The following is a 9,005-nucleotide window of genomic DNA, read 5'->3' on the forward strand; positions in this document are numbered from 1 at the left end:
CAATCTAAAAACACACCTCTTTGAGGGCCCTTTAACTCACCCACAGGCCACCTCACAGGCTCTCAGGAAGCACCATTCCTTGCAGTTGGTACCACTGTTTTTAACTCAAAGAACATGCACCCCCCACCCCAACATGTTTGTGTTTTGTGTGTCTTTATTAGATTGTATGTTTCAAGAAGCAGGGACTATGTCTTATGCGTCTATAAAGCACGATACAAATAATATGATTAAACTTGGGAAAAGCCTGTTTTTCTCCCTAGGAGTGAGATACAAGAAATAGATCAACTATTGGGGATCTGCTGAGTACTTGTTACCCAGAATGGCCATTATCTTCTTAAGCATAACCAACATCTACAAAGTCTGCAATTGCTGATATACAATTAAAGACAATTACTTTTTAGAAAACTTAAATTTGGCTACTTCATCACAGACTAACCATTTCTAAAAGCCTACCAAATTCTTGACCTGATGTTGACATATCTGTCGGCGAAGGAAAGTACTGCTTGGGAATTACATTAAGACATATCGAAGATCCCGATTCCAATAAAACGATGTAGCCTACAGGGGGGGAAAAAAGAGACAAGAGTTATTGTACACTCAGGGTCCTGGGCAAAGTTTGTGGGGAGGTCCACTAGGCAACGGCAACCTTGATTTCCGCCCCACCTTCGGTTTCTATAGCTCAGCCTGTAAACGAAACATCACAAGTCAAACGGGGCACCCGACACAGGCCGGACAGGGAATCCTGCCCGCCAGACGGTAATTACTAAAGAGATGGTTTTTCCACCAAACTGAGCTGGCTTTTACATTTATGGGCAGGGTGTTTTTGATGCTGTAATTTTTTCCGCGCGCTGGCGCAGACAATGAACCATGAATCTTTTTCTCCTTGCTTCCATGTTGAAATCTGGCCAACACCGTGGAAAGGCGCAGGGGGGAGGGGTAGAAGCGGTGCTCTGTGCATGCGCACCAGCACTGAGACGTCACAGCCTGCCTGCAGGGGACAGCCCGCTGGAAAGAATCCTACTGCTGCTGCTGCTTCCGGTCCCGCAGTGACTGAAACTGTTGCGCATGGCCCTTAAGGCCTGCCGGTGCTCGTATCCAGGATACCGAGCATCGTATCTTTCACTGGCTGTGGAGATTTGTGATTGTGCTGAGCTCAGGTAAATAAAGATGGTAATAAATAGTTAACCATTTTTGATGCATAGTATTACTTTTTTTATTTCAAGACTATGTTGCGCCATGGTGTGAATGTGTGCACAGCGCGGCCGGAACGGTGTTGGAGAGAAAGGGTGCAAGGTAGGGCAACTGACGGAGGACGGTGGGGAATGGAAGGTCTGGAACGTGAAGGCGGTGGGAGGGGCAGAAGCTGCTTTGAGACCAGAGAGCTCGAGAGCCACTCAGACCAGTGGGTCCAGGGGTAAATTTGTGCTCGGTTCTTGCGCTGTAGACGAGGGAATGAACAGACCTCCGTAACTGATAGGCTGGTCTATGGTTGCCATGGGAACTGGAAGCCCCAGCATGCTATTGTAGCTTGAGTCTAAAGGCAATGAAGAGTAAATTGAGTTTGGGGGGAGGGGCAATGCACCCCTAAATTAGGATTGCCAATTTTTCCATAGACCAGGACTGGACACTCGAGAACCCTGGGAGGTTCCATATTAGGAGCTACCACCCAGGAAAAAGATCTAGGCATCATATTGGATAATACTTTGAAATTGTCGGCTCAGTGTGCTGCAGCAGTCAAAAAAGCAAACAGAATGTTAGGAATTATTAGGAAGGGAATGGTGAATAAAACGGAAAATGTCATAATGCCTCTATATCACTCCATGGTGAGACCGCACCTTGAATACTGTGTACAATTCTGGTCGCCACTTCTCAAAAAAGATATAATTGCGATGGAGAAGTTATAGAGAAGGGCAACCAAAATGATAAAGGGGATGGAACAGCTCCCCTATGAGGAAAGGCTGAAGAGGTTAGGGTTGTTCAGCTTGGAGAAGAGACTGCTGAAGGGGGTATGACAGAGGTCTTTAAAATCATGAGAGGTCTTGAACAAGTAGATGTAAATCAGTTATTTACACTTTCAGATAATAGAAGGACTAGGGGACACTCCATGAAGTTAGCAAGTAGCACATTTAAGACTAATCAGAGAAAATTATTTTTCATTCAACGCACAATTAAGCTCTGGAATTTGCAGCCAGATGGTGTGATTAGTGTAGCTGGGTTTAAAAAAGATTTTCCTAGCGTGTAGCAGATGGCATCAGGACCAATGGGTATAGTGTACTCCTGCTAGCAGTTGGAGACGGATCAGATTTCAATCTGACGTCAGCCCCTAGTACATATACCCCTGCAGGAAGTGCAGCTCTTTAATATTTTCCGTCTCCATAGCAGTTAGGGACTATCTGCACGCTCTCAAGCGTTAGATCAAATTTAAAGAAGAAAACCCAAAATTGAAAGAAGAAAACCTACCTGAAGACGAGCCCCGCTCTCCTGCGGTGATACCCTCGGGTCCCTTCCCCAGTTGAGATTCCCGAGGTGATTTCCGTGGTCCCTCGGAGGTGAGCCTCGGTCCGGCGGCTGAATCGCGGCGAGGACCTAGCCCCCGATCCTTCGGGCGCGGCTGAGAGGCAGTGGGTGCACCCTCGAGCGTGGTGGTGAAGGTATTTGCCCTCTCCCCCCGTAGCCGGAGACCGCCTGGGACGAAACCGGGAAGCGCCGAAGACCAGGTAAGGTAGAAATCTTCTACTCGAATCCGGTCTCTGAGGGTCGAGGACGAGCACAGGTCACCGACCAGGACCAGTGCCACCGGGTTGATCCGCCCTAGCAGGGCTAGGCCCCGGCTATTCCAAGAGTCTGCCCACGTGGAGACTCTCTGAGGGGGTCGCCATATTGCCCGTGTACTCGCCGTCGCCATCTTGGCCTACTCGCCGTGCCGTTCGCCTCAGAGCGCACATCTCCGAGCCAGGCGCACAAAGCACTTGTGCGCATAGACTTATGCGCGCATAAATCCTTGCGCGCACATAGCCTAGCGCATATCTATGGCACAGCCGCGCGTGCAACTTACACGCTCAATCTAAGCACACCGGAGCGCATAAGATTTATGCGCTGACAACCATGGCACCCCCAGGAACAGAAATTAAAGCACAAGGCCTCTGCCTGGCATGCCACATCAGAGCCACACAAAGCGAGGAGGCCCTGGGAGATCCAGCTCAGGACCAGTCCCACCCAGGGCCGAGTTCCAGCTCCTCAGGGGACACCCCGGACCTAGCCAGGGGGACCCCCCCACAGACAGGGACCCCCAAGGAACCAGCGCCTCTCGGCTTTGATCCAGCGTCCATATCATGGGTGGAGTTTTTCAAGGGGATTCACGCCTTTGTTCAAATGCAAACTGAACCTCTGGCTGTCCAACCACATGCTCCACCGGAAGACCCACATGCTCCAGGCCCCTCAAGACCTAGGCACAGGCTCCCATTACCCAGAAGCACCACCTACGGGGACTCGGACACCTCTGAGGAAGAAGCCGAACCCCTAGAAGAAGGGGAGCTCCCCCCGGGGACAGAGCCTCACCGAACCATGAGACGCTTCTTCACAAAGGACGAGCTCCCGGACCTGGTCAATCAATGTCTGACGGAGCTCGCTATCCCAGGCCCAGGTACTTCGGGGGAACCGAAACCGAACCCCCTGCTGGAGGGTCTTCGACAGACTTCTCGCCATTTCCCTCTTTTACAAGCAGCACAACAGCTGATTGACCTGGAATGGAATGCTCCAGAGTCCGCATTCAAAGGGGGACGAGCCTTGGCGGCTCTGTACCCCCTGGACCCAGCAACCAAAGATCTTCTTGCATGCCCAAGAGTGGATGTTATGGTCTGCGCGGTCTCTAGGCGCACCACTATCCCAGTGGAGGGAGGAGCTGTGCTCAAAGATGCACATGACTGATGTCTGGAGTCCATCCTCAAACAATCATTTGACGTCGCCGCTATGTCTCTACAAATTGCGGCCTGCTGTACCGTTGTGACACATGCCTGCCAATCACAAACCAGGAACAACACCCCGGGAGAAGACATAGAACCAGCGATATCATTCCTAGCAGACGCTGCCTTCAACCTAGTTCGCAAAGCGGCCAGAGGAGTGTCCTCTGCGGTGGCTGCCAGGAGACAACTCTGGCTCCGAAGCTGGATGGCCGACGCATCTTCCAAAATGCGCCTCACAAGGATGCCCTTCAAAGGATCCCTCCTGTTCGGCAGCGAACTAGAGAAACTGGCCGACAAATGGGGCGAGTCCCCATTGCCGCGACTGCCGGAAGATAAGACAAAGAGAAATCAGCGTTCCTTCCCCAGGTCCTCCAGGGGCAGATGTTCGCAGCGCTTCAATCCTTACAGGAACAGCTATCAAGCGCCCCGCCCTACGGGCAGGAACCAGTCCTTTCAGACCAAGCACAACAAGAGGGGAGCCAGCTCGGGTACGGGCCCCAGCCGCACCCCACAATGAGATTCAGCCGACCCATCCAAGGGAAGAAGCCATGATGTTTGCTAGGCAGAGTGGAGACGAGCATTGGAACGTGAGTAGAAGTTGGTGTTACCGCAGAGTTTGATAGATGTGATGCCAGAGTGGGAATCCAACAGATACATCACATCAACAAGATTATGTTTTTCATATAAAAAAGGAAGCCCCTGAGGCAGCCGTTTGTTAACGGCGAAACTCGGCCAGAGTCGGGCTTTTAAAATACATACGTCTCCACTTCAATAAACTTTTGAAAAAGACTGTGGCGTCTAATCTTGGTTTTCTTCCTGACGGCTTCTTAGACCACCTACCTTCGTGTTTTTTGGGACCATAACCCCAGTACCTCCACAGGAAATAAATGGAATAATGGCCAGTATTTATTTTATCATTCCCAAGAAAGAGGGAACATTCAGGCCCATCCTGGATCTCAAGTCGGTCAATCGCCACCTCAGGATCCCTCACTTCCGCATGGAAACCCTACGATCCGTTATAAGGGCGATACAACCAGGAGAGTTTCTCACATCCCTGGATCTTTCGGAGGCCTATCTGCACATCCCCATTCATCAGGAACATCAGCACTACCTACGCTTCAAAGTCCGGAACCGTCACTAGCAGTTCCGGGCAATACCCTTCGGGTTAGCCACAGCACCCCAGACGTTCACCAAAGTAATAGTGGTGGTGGCGGCAACACTGAGGAAGGAAGGAATCCTTGTTCACCCCTACCTGGACGATTGGCTGATCAGAGCAAAGTCACTGGAGGAAAGCCGCCAAGCAACCAGCAGAGTCAGAACTCTACTGGAACGCCTAGGATGGGTAGTCAACACAAACAAAAGCTCCCTACAGCCCTCACAGACGCTGGAGTACCTAGGAGTCCGATTCAACACCAAAGAGGACAAGGTCAGCCTGACCCCCACAAGGAGATCAAAATTGTGGAACCGGCTACAAACCTTGCTGGACGATCCTCATCCCACAGCATGGGATTACCTGCAAGTCCTCGGGCTGATGGCATCCACACTGGAAGTTGTGCCATGGGCGTGAGCCCACATGAGACCCCTACAGCGCTCACTCCTATCACGGTGGATCCCACGGTCCCAGAACTACACCGTACGTCTATCACTCCCAGGCAGAGTTCAGACCCAGCTACAGTGGTGGCTGCAGGCCAGCCAAATGAGCCGGGGATCAAGTCTCTCCTCCCCAACCTGGACTCTACTCACCACAGATGCCAGTCTACGAGGATGGGGAGCACACTGCGAGGAGCTAACCGCCCAAGGGCAGTGGAACGCAGAAGAGGCGGGATGGAACATCAACCACCTAGAAGCGCGAGCAGTCAGACTAGCCTGCATGCGGTTCGCCCACAGACTTCGAAACAAAGCGGTCAGAGTAATGTCGGACAACTCCACGACAGTGGCCTACATCAACCGGCAAGGGGGAACCAGAAGCCAACAGGTGTCCCTAGAAATAGACCCCCCTGATGGTGTGGGTGGAAGCAAACCTCCAGGAGATCTCCGCCGTCCACATCGCCGGGAAAGACAACATCACAGCAGACTTCCTCAGCAGGGAAAGTCTAGACCCAGGAGAATGGAGGCTGTCACCCACAGCCTTCAAGATAATAGTGGATTGTGGGGGACACCGGACATGGACCTTCTGGCAAACAGATCCAACACCCAAGTATCCAGATACTTCAGCCGCAGGCAGGAACCGCAGTCCCAAGGGATCGATGCCCTGGTATAGCCCTGGCCCCCGGGGACACTACTATATGCCTTCCCACCGTGGCCCCTACTGGGCGAAATCATTCACAAGATACACCTACACAAGGAACTAGTTCTCCTGGTGGCTCCGGACTGGCCAAGAAGACCCTGGTACGCAGACATGAGAAGACTGCTGGCAGGGAACCCCCTACCCCTGCCCCCACACAGGGACCTGATCCAACAAGGTCTGATCCTCCACGAGGACCCAGCTCAATTCTCTCTTACAGTCTGGCCATTGAGAGGGCTCGCCTGAGAAAGAACGGGTACTCAGGGGCGGTAATCGACACCCTCCTACGAGCACGCAAGTTCTCCACATCACTAACGTACATAAGGATCTGGAGAGTATTTGAAGCCTGGTGCGAAGACCACAACATCAAACCACGCTCATTCACTGTCCCCGTGATCCTGGAATTCTTACAGAACGGACTACAGAAGGGCCTGTCCCTCAACTCCATCAAGGTACAGGTGGCTGCCCTGTCATGCTACAGCTCCAAGAGCGAGAGCGACAGCATAGCCTCTCACCCGGACGTGTCACGCTTCCTGAAAGGAGTCAAACACATTCGCCCACCACTAAAGTGGCCGGTACCTCTGTGGAATCTCAATCTTGTTTTGGACTTCCTAGCGGGAACTGCCTTCAGACCCCTACGAGGCCTGTCCCCTCGCCTGTTAACCTTGAAGACGGTGTTTCTGCTGGCGGTGTGTTCAGCCCATCGCATATCGGAACTGCAAGCACTGTCCTGCCGTGAGCCGTTCCTCAGGCTCACTCCGGGGTCCATCCAACTACGCACGGTCCCTTCCTTCCTCCCCAAAGTGGTCTCACACTTCCAGCTTAACCAGACCATCTCGCTACCAACGACGAATGCCCGGAAGAATTCAGAAAAAGCCCGTAGTCTCCGCCACCTCAACATCGGCAGACTCCTATCCAGATACCTGGCATTGTCCGAGTCCGTACGAAAAATGGACCACTTTTTCGTCCTTCACAGCGGAAAGAAACAAGGGGAAGCGGCCTCACGGGCAACCATCGCCCGCTGGATCAAGGAAGTCATCAAGGCGGCCTACGTAGAAGCTGGCAAGCCACCACCTCTACAGGTCAAGGCCCATTCTACCAGAGCCCAGGTAGTATCATAGGCAGAAACTAGAATGCTGTCACCTGCCGAGATCTGCAGGGCGGCTACATGGTCCTCCATCCATACCTTCTCCAGATTCTACCGTCTGGATGTTCAGGCTCGGGAGGACACAGCATTTGCAAGGGCAATACTAAGTGGGTCACGGGCAGCCTCCCACCCGGTTCGGGAGTAGCTTTTATACATCCCATTGGTCCTGAGTCCATCTGCTACACGCTAGGAAATGGAGAAATTACTTACCTGATAATTTCGTCTTCCTTAGTGTAGACAGATGGACTCAGCATCCCACCCTTGGCTGCCGTCATGCAGGGCCTTCAAATGTTCAAGGGTAAGCCATGTTTTTCATTTACCTAGGGCATCCACCCTGCCGGGTGTTGACGCTTTCCAGTTGAGTACACTGGCGGTCTCCAGCTATAGTCAATCAACCAGATCAAGTTAATCAAGTTTTAACGTTTAACCAAGTTATGAAGTTATCCAAGTTAACCAAATTATTAAGTTAATCAATCAGTCACTCACACATATATCCACAATGCTTTTCGAGGAGAATACTGAAGAGCTGCACTTCCTGCAGGGGTATATGTACTAGGGGCTGGCGTCAGATTGAAATCTGATCCGTCTCCAACTGCTAGCACGAGTACACTATACCCATTGGTCCTGAGTCCATCTGTCTAAACTAAGGAAAACGAAATTATCAGATAAGTAATTTCTCCATTGGATAAGTACTTGGAGAAGAAGTCCATTAACTGCTATTAATCAAGTTGCCTTAGGGAATAGCCTCTGCTATTAATTGCATCAGTAGCATGAGATCTTCTTAGTGTTTAAGTAGTTGCCAGGTTCTTGTGGCCTGGTTTGGCCTCTTTTGGAAACAGGATGCTGAGCTTGATAGACCCTTGGTCTGACCCAGCATGGCAATTTCTTATGTTCTAAAAAGAGAGTTTCCCCCCCCCCCCCTTGTATACCTTTGTTCCCACTTTCCCTAATCTAGCATCCATACTGAGAACCCTCCAGTTCCTGCTGTAATTTTTAGAACGTGCTTTTTTCTGACCAAGCCCTGCATTTTCCCTAGAAGCTAGCTACTACTTGAATTTGTCCCAGACTCCACGTGAAATGAGAAGAATAATCTGCAGTACTGGTGAGCCTGGTCATGCCACACAAACCATGGGAGTAGAAGAGGCAGCTGTGGTGGCAGGCAGCAAAAGCTAAAGTTAGGAAGGGGCAGTGGTCGTGGCCAGCAGCATAGCTAGCATGGAATGAACCCCCATTACACCATGTGCAAGAATATTAGGCAAACCTTACAGCCTTGAGCCCTCCTCTCCCACCACACAGCCCTCTTCACACACAATTAAAAATTATGCATTTATAACAAATTTTACACCAAAAAAAACATTCAAAGTATAATCTTCTGAGGTAAAAATGTCATAACAATATGTATATAAATGTTTACATTCACTGCTGTGGTACCAGCCATAAATACCTGTTCAAAAAGAACCCATATAATATTAGGCCTATTTTAACACATACTGGGTTTGTACTTAGCCCTCAGAAAGCCATGAATTATACAGTAAACCTCTCATACAAATCAACACTAACTTCCAGCATTCAAGCAGAAACAATACTACCTATAAAAAGGCAACATAGCATA

The 9,005-nt window shown here is 50.7% G+C and overlaps 1 protein-coding gene across 6 annotated transcripts in view; it reads right to left on the bottom strand.

Annotated features, from left to right (window-relative positions):
- The window catches only part of PCNX4 (pecanex 4), a 63,459-nt gene extending 62,367 nt beyond the window's left edge, over positions 1-1,092 (bottom strand). For 2 of the 6 annotated variants that reach the window (XM_029598182.1, XM_029598184.1), the window contains exons 1-2: positions 664-950; positions 454-558 (exon numbers count right to left, since the gene is read on the bottom strand). The gene's annotated coding sequence lies outside the window, so the exon portion shown is untranslated. The other 4 variants (XM_029598188.1, XM_029598186.1, XM_029598183.1 and 1 more) reach the window with 4 other exon arrangements.
- Positions 1,093-9,005: the final 7,913 nt, after the last annotated feature.

Source organism: Rhinatrema bivittatum, chromosome 4, assembly GCF_901001135.1.
Source record: "Rhinatrema bivittatum chromosome 4, aRhiBiv1.1, whole genome shotgun sequence".
Classification (NCBI taxonomy): domain Eukaryota; kingdom Metazoa; phylum Chordata; class Amphibia; order Gymnophiona; family Rhinatrematidae; genus Rhinatrema; species Rhinatrema bivittatum.